Below are 12,495 nucleotides of genomic sequence, written 5' to 3' on the forward strand. Positions count from 1 at the left end.
GCACCCTGCAAATAAAAACTTCTTGATTCTTTACATAGGCATAATATTAAAGAGAACTTCAGTACAAACAGTTGTTCCACGAGTTGGACTGGAGTTGAGAATGGACCAAGTTAATAGCTGCAAAGGTTTGTTAGGCTATCATTGCAGAGAGAGGAAGAGATGTACAGATTCAGGACATAAGAGCAAGACTAACCAGTCTTTGTTAATGAAATGGTACAATAGCAAAATTAATTCCAAATGACGTAATCCATAAATAATTCATATACCACTGTGCAACACTTCACCTCTCCCCACCTGAAAGGGAGAAGGATACAGAAAGGTAAGCTAAGGCACCGTGACCACTACATATCCTAGGGAAGGGAGCAGGGAAGGAAGTTCTGCTGTATAGTTCACAACAGAATATCCTTAGTGCAGGATGGCAGAGAGAGGGAGGTGTGGCTCGGTTTTGTGATTCAATAGAGGACTTTGTTTTAAAGAACTCAGGAAATGGAAAAAGTAGAAGGAAAGAGCTCATCTTTTCTTCTTTCTATTTTTTAAAATGTCATCATAACTAAAAGAAAGTCTGGTAATAATAATTATTACAATAATGATGTGTTAAATTTTGAGTGACGGCTATACATTTTCAGATGTTGGGGTCTGCATTTCACATTTAATGTAACCCTTGCACCCTTGTTAATCTCTTATCTCCAAGTGGCTATGGCATTATAAAAGCTATTAAAAACCATCCTAACTCATCAGCAGTGAGATGCTTCGCTGGGTTTAGTCTCTTAAAAAATCACATTAAATAAATACTCTTTGAACCCCTTCCATGTATCAAGTCTTGGAGGATGGCTCACACAAATATTAATAAAACGATCCCTCTATCCTTCAAGGAGCCTGGCTATCACAAAAGAGACAGAGATGTCAACAGACAAAACAAGACCACGAGAGGAAGCCAATCAGGATCAATTTTTGCCTAGTGATTAGGAATTATTCATCAGATAGAAATTTTCCCTGATATCATTTCTACTTAGAGAAGAGGTGGAGGGGGGCATTGAAGAGCATTAACTCTAGAACCATGCTGCCTGTGTTCACATTCTGCCTCTACCAACTTATTAGCTGAGTGACCCTTTACTTCACCGTGCCTCACTCTCTTCACCTCTAAAATGGGAGTAGTAACAGTATTACCACATAGGGTTGTTATAAAAGGATTAAACTAATTAATATTGTATTATATTTGGAACAGTGCCTGATACGTACAGTAATTGTTGTTCTCAATAAATGTTCACTATATTTTCTTAGACACGAGTATCATCACCTTAACTATGGCCATCCTGGGTGTGTTGTGTTGGTGTACATACTCCTCAGACCTTTTGAGGGAGAACAACTGTCTCTAAGATGTCCATCTAGTCTAGAGTATTGCTGGTGTTGTTCCGGGCAAGGAAATGTTTGCAACGGTAGTGCTTTGGGTCAAAGCCATCATTCATTCTTGAGCACCAACTACATGCCAGGAGCACTGGGGATATATCACTGGAGAGAGCAGATAAAAATCTCTGCCTACAGAGAACTTACATTCCAGTGAGGAGAGTCAGATAATAAACATAATCTAAAAAGTACATTTCATAAAATGATAGAAGGGGATAATTCTGTCAACAAAAAATAAAGAAAGCTTACGGGTATGGAGAACGTATTTTTTATTTTAAATAGAGTGGTGGGGGTAGGCCTGAGGAATATGGTGACATCTGAGCAGTGTCTGAAGGACGTGATGGAGCAAGGCATACAGATACTTAGGTGGGGTGGGGTGGGTGGGGAGGGGTTCCAGGCAGAGAGGGCAGCTAGCACAAAGGCCCTGAGAGGGAAGCGTAGCTGTCGAGGAATCTAGTCCAGGAATACTAAGGGGGCCGTTGTGGCAGGGGCTGAGGGAGTGAAGTAGGAGCTAAGGTCAGAGAATGACAGATCACATATTGTCTTTCAGGGCCTTTCTATGGACTTTGGCTTTTGTTGATTGAGATGGGGACCATTGCAGGGTTTCAAAAAGAGTGATATGAGCTGCCTTAATGTTTAAAAGGATCTCTGGCTGCTGTGTTGCGAAAGGCCAGCATGGGGCCAAAGGCAGAAACAAGGGTAATCAAAGCAAAGACGTGATGGTTGATTAGACCGGGTGGTAACAACAGTGGAGCCGGTAAGTACTTGAATTTTGGATTTATTTTGAGAGTAGAGACAAAAGGATTTCCTGATGGATTGGATTTGAAATGTGAGAGAGACAGAAAAGTCAAGGACGGCATCAGGGTTTTAGGGCTGATATGAGGAGGACTGCAGTTAGGGTGGTTGGGGGACAGAGGGAGGAATTTCAGGATAAATGTTAAGGGGGAGTAGCCTAGTAGCCACTGCAGGGGGTGGCTGCCTGGAACCTGCAGTTCAGGGGAGATGGCCAGGCTGGGGGTAAAATCTAGGAGTCATCACCACATAGAAGGTATTTAGCGCCATGAGACAGGATGAGCTCACCAATGGAGTGAGGGTAGACAGATAAGACAGAGGTCCAAAGTCTGAACCTTGGCACTCCACTGCTCAGAGGCCAGGGGAAGAGAAGGGACCAGCAAAGAAGACTGAGAAGGAGCAACCAGCAGGGTGGGAAGTGGGAAAATATCAGGGAAGTCACACAAAATGGTTTCCAGGAGGAGAAAGGGGTCAACCGTTCATTGCTGTTGATAGTTCAAGTGAGATGAGGACTAAGAAACCTTCCGATTTAGTAGTTTGATCTCGATAAGAGTTCCACGGACAGGGTAGAAGCCAAAGGCTGACTGGAGTAAATAGGAAAAGAGAACTTGGAGACGACTTTTTAAAACAACTCTTTAAAGGAGCTTTGCTGTGGCTGAGCAGAAAAAAAGGGCAAGTGGCTGGAGGGGGAAGTGGATTCAAGAGAATTTTTTGTTTTTGAGATGGGACAAATAACATGATTTTATGATGATGGAGATGATCCAATAAATGGGGAAATTGATGGTGTGGGAGAGACGAGAGAACTGCTGGATTGATCCCTGTATGTTTCTGTGGGGCAAAGAGCCAGGACAGGAAAAGAAATTCCTATAAAACACCAACAGCTCATAGGTTAGCCTCTCCCAAAAATGAAAAGTCAGACTTCTACTTGCACAAATGAAAAGTGTATTAAATAAGTCATTTGTTGAGTGCCCACTGAGCGCCACTCCTGCTCAGGTACGTTGCATGCGTTGTCCGGAGGCTTAATTAACCACCCTGCAACATCGGTATCGTTGTTACTACCTATAGATGGAGAAATTGGCGCCGGGAGGTAAAACAACTGGCCCAAAGCCATACTGATCATAAGTTAGTTTGCACTTCATTGTGCTTTTTCTTGCCGCTGTGAGTTCCTCGAGGGCCGATGGCTTTCATCTTTGTAACCCCAGATTCTCGCTCAGAACCTGGCAGAGCTTCACACTCCCGCGTGCCAAGATAGTCTGCGAGCCGCCCCAGCTCCACTGGGTTGCCTTCCGCGGAAGCACCCGTTGGAGGGCGTTCACATCAACGTTGTTTTCATTGGTTACAGCAACTCAGAAATATACGTTGGAAAAAATAGAAACTTTAAAGAGAAATAACCGAAAGGAAATCAGTGTAACTGATTTTAAAATCCTCAGCCCTTAGAGGAGGCCGTTCCCCAACGATCTTGCAAAGCTGCTTTTCTGACGCATCAGGTACCTGCCCGCGGGCGAACGGTCGGGCGGAGGTGCGGTCACCTGGAGTTTCCCAGAAGAAACTGCACCGTCTGGGGAGGAAATCATCACCCCAGGACGTGTACCCTCCCGCCCTTCTTCCAGCTCATAAGAAAAGCCTGCCACAAAAGCCTCCACTGTGCGGCCGTGAACGCGGCTTGGAGAAGCCGGCGCCCGGTGATGGGGCGAACAGCCAGGCCCCCCCCGCAGCAGTAAAAGTCCCAACTACAAACTGCCCGGGCGCTGGGTGGGTCGCCGACTGCATTGCTCCAAGTCCCTCGGTGCCCGCCGCGGTGCTTTCGAAGGGGGCCGGGGGCACGGGACCGGGGGGCGCGGAGCCCACCATCGCGGCCCGAGGGGGAGCGCACCGCGCGGCTGGGCGCACCGAGCGCGCCTTTGGCCCCTGGCCGCGCTGACCCGGCCGCGCCGCGGCGCCAGGTGAGGAGGGGGCGGCGGTCGGCCGGGAGGAGGGGGCCGCGCCGACTCCGCGCGGCCGGGCGGCTCCCCGGGGGCGCTGCCTCCCCCGCCGCCGAGTTGGTCGCCGCCGGTTGCGCGGCCGAGGGTTGGGGGCGGAGAGGAGGCAGTGGCCGCCCGGGCCGAGGAGGGGCGCGCTGACTGCGCACGGCGAGTCCGGAGTGGCCGGCCGGCTGCGGGGGAGCTGCGGCGGGGCCGGGGCCCGGGGCCGAGGGCGGGCGCGGGCCGGGGCCGGGCGAGACGGCGGCGGGGCCCGCGGAGAGCGGCGGCGCGGAGGAAAGATGAGGCGGTGAGTGGGCGCCGGGGACGCGGAGTTGCTTTGCTTCCCCTGCAGGCTGTGGGGACAAAAGCCCGGGCTGCGCGGCGTTGGGGGCCCAGAGCCCCCGAGGAAGGGTGGACCTCCGGGTGAGAGGTTCCTGGGGAGGGAGCGTCGGGGTGGAGGAGACGCTCGCAGAGCGATTGTGGGGAACAGGCGGGATCTGGGGGGACCGGAGGCAACTTTCGCGGAGAACTCTGGAATACCCAAGGAGAGAGGGTCGGGGTCTTCGGGATAGAGCTGCTTTGTCGCTGTGGCGGAGGAAGGAGAAGGTCCGCGACGGGATGGTGTGGGGCGCGGGGTTCAGGGAGGACCTCCCTCCCCCAAATACCTGGCTACTGCGCTTCTGTTTCCACTTTGTTTCAAGAGTGGGGCTCTAGAGTTTGAACCGCCCAGAGCCTCGGATTTCGATTTGACCTTGGATCCACCCAAAAGTTTATGTTATGGCGGTCTCCGCACCCCTAAAGATAGCGGCGGAAAGTGTTGGGGAGTGTTTTGAAGCCGTTTCACCCGCGCCCGGCACGGGGGAGGCGCTGCTGAAATGTTTGCTGGTACATTTAATAACTTAGCTCTAGCAGTCATCACTTATCAAAGTGCCGAGAACCTGGCTAACTCCCGCCACCGCCAGGAAATTAAAAGGCTGACAGGCGGTCACTTCCAGGGTTGGGGTTTCCTGTTTGAAAGAGCTTCGGAAGTCGAACCTGCTTCCAGCGCCTCCCCATCTACCTTTCTCATGTAAAAGAGGGAACTGCGCCCGCAGCCTTTTATGTTGGTTGACGTGCCCGGGGCTGGAAATCCTCCTGCTGGCCCTGCCCTCATGGCTAGAAGTCTTCCTTCTGCTGCTCTGAAGTAGCTCTCAAGAGTTTTAGAATGCACAGTTAGTCTAACAGCCAGACGCAGCTGGGTGTGGAACTAGGAGAAGAGGCGTAAAAATGTGGAGTCCTTTTAGTGTAAATATTTGTCAGCCACATTTCCCTTGCTTATATGAATGTGTAAGTTACAGATATTTATTTTCAAATATTGGACTTGTAACTCTAAGCTTCCGAGTTTGGTTTAATTTGGGCGTTTGAGATACGTCTCTGAGATTCTGCCGTTATCTGAATTTAGCTGGGAGAGGACTGAATGAAGTTCACAGCTTCAGAGGGTTAAACTTTTGCCCTGAGAGCACTTGAATTCTTGGTTCCTGGTAGGATAGCAACAGAGTAGTTGGATTTGGGATAAATAAACCTTTAGAGTTGTCCACTATTTATATCCCTGGTACCATTGCCCTCAATTGTGTAAATATTTGTTTGAATAAAGAGCTAGGGTTCCTTGAAAAGTAACAGTTGTGTCTATTCAGGATTCCCTTGTCATATCCTGGACTTAGTTATTTAAGAGGATTTGGGGATTTTTTTTGCCTTACATATTTAAGATGGAAATTTAAACATATGTACTTAAGAAACTCTGTAAAGTCCCCAAAACGTTTATAACTGGCATTTCCTTTAACAGCAGAGGGGGAGTTGAATTTTTGCTCTTAGCTGACTGTGTAGGCTTCACCTCCCAAGACCCAGAGGTTTGCAAATCCCAGCCTTTCTCACAAATGGAAAAATGAGATGTTTGGTTAAGAGTAGTCATCATTTCAGTCCATTGGCAGGCGTCAGTCTGTTTCATGCAGCAGCTGCTATTCTTTTGGGCTGAGGACGCGCTATAGGTGATGACTCTTGGATCCATGTTTATGAAGTGAGGGAGGAAAAGATACTTGGGAAATTAGGCTAAGAGCTTGCTCACGCCTATCTTAAAGAACCCGGACCAAGCCGGAACTCTAGCAAGCTTATCAGAAACATTTTATTTATTGGCTTTTGCACAAGAGAGAGAAGAAAAAGCCAAGTGATTAAACCAACTGCTGGTTTTCATTATTTTCTTCAAAGCCCTAATTTGATGTCTGTAAGCAAGGGTTGATTCTGGAGTACCCTAGAGAAGTTAATGTGAAAAATGTTATTCCTTTTAAATACTTTTAGAGAGCAGTTGAGACTATGGCTTTGTGTGCTAATTCTCAATCTTTAGCAGGGAGGCCGTGCCATGGATGACTTGGAAAGACAGTGGTTTTGTACATCTTCCAAGTGGAATACATGTGCTTTATAAATCTGAGTGTCTGTTAGGTCTTGGTGTACTTATTAACTGTGTAAATGTCACCCATTTGAAACAAAAACAACTTTTAAGTGATATGCTTTATTTTAAAGCCCTTTAAAATACATTACAGCAGTGGTTCTCAGTGGGGGAGAGGGAGTGATTGTACCCCCCAGAGGATGTTGGCCACTGTCTGGAGACATTTTTGGTCATCCCAATTGGGAATAGGGGACAACCCCACTGCCAATTGGGGCTGGCATCTAGTGAGTAGAGGCCTCAGATGCTGTGCAATATCCTACAATGCACAGGACACACAGACAAAGAGTTATCCAGCCTCAAACTCTAGATACTCACTACAGTACTTCCTCATGGGCGTATGTTAACAAGATTAGGGACCTTAATCTAATCTGGATTCTCAAGAAATCAACTGTGTTCTTGCTCAACACAAAGAGACCATGTCACAGAAGCCTTTTTGTCTGCAGCAGATTCTTTTGCCCTTGGGGTTAAGAGTCTTAATGTACCATAAATGTGAAGGAACTTGTTGTGTTCACTGAGGACTTTGAGTTGGCTGAAAATCACAGAATTCTGGAGTGTTACAGTGCAAGGGAGCCTCAGAGATCACTGACTTCAACTCTTTCATTTTATAGATGTAAAGACTGAGATACCCAGAGATGAGTGATTCGTGAAGTCTCAGTGGCAGTCATGGTTCCTGGTACAATTTAGGATAGAGAATTTAGAAACTGATGTTCAGGCAAATGTAATTTTTTAAAAACTGGACCTGACCTTTTGTGAGAGTTTAGAGGTACCATTCTCTGTAAGGAAGTAAATAAACTCTTTGATGGGGGAAGGGTGGCATTAGCCGTGGTGACTGGAGCAGATGCCCGGGTGTGTCAGACCCAAGAAGAGGATAATTCCATTGTGTGACCTGTGACACCCTACATCTGATGCCTGCACCATCCTTCCCGTGGCAAAGTGGGCAACAGATGGTTCCACATACATAGCAGATGCTGCTTTTGAATCCAGGTACAAAACAGAACATTTGAGATTTTCTGTTCCTCCCTGCCTTATGGATTACGAGTAGAGTGTGTGAATGGATGGGGGGTCTTGGACAGAAGGGAGAATGAGAGAGACCTCCTGAGTATGGAATTAAAAAAGATACCTGACATATAAGGAAATGAGCATGCATTGGGGCAATTGTGGTGGAAATTCATAAGCTGAGGAGTGGATGTCTAAGGTAAATGTGATTGCATAGAACTTGGGTTAGGAATCTGAAGACAATTCAGGTTTGGCTATTATTTGGGCACATAGGACAAAATAAGTCCGGGGGTAAAAGGACCCTCAGAAATCCTCTTGTCTGAATCCTTTGCCCACAGTCCACTCACTTGGCTAGACAGTGCAGAATCTGCAAGCCACATCTCCTGACTCCTCTTCCATTGCGCTTTCTCTTACACCCCACAGTCTCTACCATTCCATCTGTTTACCTAATGGGGAAGAAAATGAGAGTAATAGAAAGTCTTTGTTAATTTCCTAGGCGAGTTTAAAAAGCATGGCATTTGTGAATGGCTCTGTTTATAAAAAGGAGTCATCTCAAGGAGTTTTTGGTTATCAGAAAAGTTGTGCACGTATGGCCTGATCAATTACAAATACATCTACTCTCACATTTACATTACTACGATTAGCCATTAGCCCAGTGATTATGGATTCTGGTTCTGTGTGCTTAGTGGTCCTGCCACGGTAGTTATAATCTTCAAGTCTGGGAGGTTCTAGCAATGTAGGAGAATTTTTTGGTATGCCTTTTGTGGGAGAGGTCAGAGCTCTGAACTCTGCCGAGGTAGGTTCTTATCATTTTGACAGCCAGCCAATGGGTGCCCCTCACAGCTGAGCAGAGAAGTGTATTTAGAAATGATTCGAAAGTGATGACTTTTTTAAGGGGCTGCTCCCTGTAGGTGCTTCAGGAAAGAGATGTCGCAGCCTTTTCAGTATCATCTTTCGTCGAGTCCTTCTCGTTACTTTTTTTTCAGATGGTGGGAGAAGAGACATGAGTTGACTTATGTTTTATTTAATAACTGTTGGCTGGAAATATTTATTGGCATTTGATTAATGTGACTTTTGTCTTTTGAAAGTACAACCAACAAGGGCAGCTCAGGTTTTCAAATCCCTTCAAAATAAACATTTCGTAAGGCAGAACTTGTCTCTGTCACCCAGGAATTTGAATCTTTTCCACACAGTTGTGTTCATATTTAGGGATGTTTCTGAAATGTTGAAAAGAAACTTTGAGCTGTATCTGCTTTAAAGGCAAGATTGTTATCTATAGCAGCTGGTGGTCAATCAGAGCAACCCAAGCATAAGAATCATTTTATTGGGGTATGGTGGGAAAGCTGGGCATTGGAGAAGCTTGCTATATGAAGAAGCAGATAAATAAGTTGCAGAGTAACGGGCTAAGTTACATGGAAAGTTTTTGAGACGTTTTTACAGGAGATATTTGTTTTGTTTAGTGTGTGTTTTAGTGTGTGAAGGTTGATGTATTCGATGAACTGCTTTTCCTTACTTTGCAAATTAAGAGGAAGAAAAAGATTGTGCATGCCAGTATTTAATATTGTTACCTCAAGCAGTGTCAGCCTTTTCCAAGACTTGCTGCTAAGACTCGAGTTCCATGGAAATTTGGTGTTGATCATCTTAGAATATTTTGTTTGCACATTGCATGTGACAATATGCTGGTGGGATTAGCATATGGAATAGCAAAAAAGTTAAAGGTTACAAGATTTGTCCTAGATTTGTTTCTTGACCACAGTACTGCTAGGACAAGGGCAGGTAAAAGCACAGGAAAGCCGGCTCCTGCATTCTTTGCACCAGTTCAGACCCAGCCTGAACAGTGCTTCAGAGCCAAGAGATACTCAGAGGGGACTGAGAAGTGATGTCTGGCTGCCACACTGCTTATGTCATTGCAGAAGTAGGTTTTCCAAAACAGCTTAAGATTTATTAAGGAAATTACAAGCCATGGGAATGCAGACAAAATATTTCTTATACATCATGCTGAATCAAATACCCATATTATATTGCATTAACATCACTCTGACTAGGCCTTTTTCCCGCTATGTTATGCTGTAACAATTTATTATGCCCTTGGAATGTCACGGGTAACAGTGCCGGTGAAGTCTTTTCCCAATTAGGTAGCTGCCACCTTATCACTAAAACATGTTTCTGTTCTGTGGTCATTTCCATTTCCTGCGTGGTGTAACTGGCACGCCTGTGTTATTTAACCATTATCTTTGGGAGTCTAGAAAGTTGGAGCAGGAAGAACATCTAGTTCACTCTCCCCATTTTAAACATGGGGAAATCTCTGCTAAAACAAGGTGAAGACAGGCAAAGTGGCTTGCCCCAGCTCTTACTTCTGTTGGTTGTTTTGGCAGAACCAGGCCTAGGACGGGTCTCCTGACTCATGTTCCTGGCAGCCTATCCAGTGTTCTTCGTACTAGATTGGCCATTACAATAAAAATAACATCCTCTTGTAACCATTTCCTTTATTAGGTCTTTTGGCCAGAGTTATAAAAAACAGCATTGATTAAATTTAATTTAGTCAGTTGTTTATTAATCTCTGCTGGTTCCGCTCTTTTCCCTTTTCCTTCCAAGCAGTAAGTGATCAAAAGGTAGCAGGAAAGGGAAAAATGAAGTGTCTTATAACACTCATTCTGCGTAGTCAACCGTTAAGTAATGAAGAGATGGTACAATTATTGTTTTTTTGTTTATAGTATTTTTAAAACCCAGCCATTCAATTTTAAAGTTAAAGAGGAAAATATTATGACCATGGAAGATGTGGTCAAGTTGTGTTTGTTGCGTCTCTCTTGAATCTGCTTGTGCTCTGACTATTCCCAGTTCACAAATATTGGGGAAGGTAATGAGGAACGTAGTATGTTTGGGTTTAGGTAATGTTACTTTGGAAAAATAAAAGGTGACTCTTAAGAGAGTGTATTTTGATCTGTAGTGTGGAGTGGGGACAAGATGGTAGAAAGATCAGGGTTTTGCTGCCATAGACTTTCAGCTTCCAATTCAAGCCCAAAGCAGTTCAGAGTCAAGAGAGAGCATCTTTATTCCCATGTGATCCCAGGGTCAATATTTTTCTTGCTTGAAATGGACTTTGAGCTTGAGGGGTGTTTTTTCCTGGGGTACCCTGTGCTTCAGGAGGTGGCTATTCAAGACCTCCAATTTAGTTATTCGTGACCCTCCACTTCTCTGGCTTTATCTTCCCTGTGGTGATCACATGATAAAGGAGGATTCTTCCAAGTTTACAGGGGACTGGTCAGAATCACCTAAACCCAGGGATAAATTACACCAGTGATCAGGAATAAGAAACATCTTGATACATTTAATTTCTTTGGGAAAATTTTATCCTGAACTACAGCTCTTTTAGGATTCTATAAAGAACCCTGAAAATATAAGTGTATAATTTCCTACCTAACGAACTCTCCCACTTTCAGAGAAGCAGTAACATAATTTAAGAATCTACAAAGTGTATCAGTGTCTCCCTTAGCATAGATATGTAAGGGGTGTGTGTGTTTTAATGTCTTTTGAGGCTGAAATTCTTCAGGATATGGAAGATTCGCCAGGCTTTGTGAATAGTTTTGCATTTCAGCTTTCTGAAGAGATGGTTTTTATTTGGGCACACAGAGTGGTGAAATGTAGTTACCGCATCTAGCATTATCTTGCAAGTGTATAGTATAAGGCCTGATACTTGTAATCTGGACAATGCATTTCTTTTCACATTTCTCCCAGGTACTTAAAAAAAAATATCAGCTTTTAGGAGCTTAATTCAATATGATAGAGGGTTAGTATATCATACTTTAAAAAAAAGTCATCTAGGAGCCGGTAATATGACCCCATCCTTCTATGTAAAGTGAGCTACTATAATTTTTGTCAGTATATATTCATATGTTTTTATTCATATTGATTTTCAGAATGCATACATCTTTTATTTTTTTAATATTTTACTATGGAAAAATTAAACATACACAAAAGTTAAAAGATTAATATAGTGAAATCCCATGTACTCATCACTCAGCTTCAGCAATTATCTGCATATGCTAATCTTTTCTCATCTGTAGACATTACTTTCTCCCAAAACATGGATTGTTATAAAGCAAATTCCAAACACTGTAGTATTTCATTCATAAATAATTTAAAATGTAACTCTAAGAGATTAGGATTTTAAAAAAATATAACCATATCATTATCACACCTAAAAATAGCAGGAATTACGATATTTACTTTCTGGTCAGTGTTCAAATTCTGTGATTGTCTCATAAATTTTTTTTTAGTAGTTGGGTTGTTCAAAACAGGATCTAAACAAGGTCTATACATTGTATTTAATTGTTATATTTCCTGAGTCTCTTTTAATCTAGAACAATCCCTCTTTGTCTTCTTTTTTCCTTACCATTTGCTGGTTGAAGACATTGGTTATTTCTTCTGTAGGCTTTCCCATATCCTAGACTTAGGTGATAGCATCTCTGTGGTGGTGTTTAATATATTCCTCTGTCCCTTGTACTTTCTGTAATGGGAGAGAGTGTGCTTTTAATTTGAGACCTTTCCTACTACATCATTGTGTTGAATTCAATTTATATATGTAAATACTTATTGAATTAATATTGTCTCTTCCTTAAATATTGCTAAAGCTGCTTTAATAATGATATAAACACAAATGTGCGTCCAATTCATAAAAGTCATATTTTGATTATTTAGGGAGAAGTTAGGAATTTTGCACGTGGGAAGAGAATTTTAATGACTCAACTGTTTTTTGAGGTTGCTTCTGCTCTGTCTCCTCCCTCCCCTGCCTTCCTCACTGGCTGAAGAGAGTTATCACAGGAAACATGCAGCCAAATTCCTTGGATAGTCTAAAGAATATTT

At 44.0% G+C, this 12,495-nt stretch overlaps 1 protein-coding gene across 5 annotated transcripts in view; it reads left to right on the top strand.

The window, feature by feature from the left end:
• The first annotated feature begins 3,589 nt into the window (after window positions 1–3,589).
• PHLDB2 (pleckstrin homology like domain family B member 2) overlaps window positions 3,590–12,495 on the top strand; it is a 105,519-nt gene continuing 96,613 nt past the window's right edge. For 3 of the 5 annotated variants that reach the window (XM_004436592.3, XM_087439581.1, XM_014792254.2), the window contains exon 1: window positions 4,356–4,464. The gene's annotated coding sequence lies outside the window, so the exon portion shown is untranslated. Of the gene's footprint in view, window positions 3,684–3,766; window positions 4,140–4,355; window positions 4,465–12,495 lie in introns of those variants that run through there. The other 2 variants (XM_087439580.1, XM_087439579.1) reach the window with 2 other exon arrangements.

The sequence above is a fragment of the Ceratotherium simum genome, chromosome 15 (genome assembly GCF_057802395.1).
Source record: "Ceratotherium simum simum isolate JZ-2026a chromosome 15, ASM5780239v1, whole genome shotgun sequence".
Classification (NCBI taxonomy): Eukaryota; Metazoa; Chordata; class Mammalia; order Perissodactyla; family Rhinocerotidae; genus Ceratotherium; species Ceratotherium simum.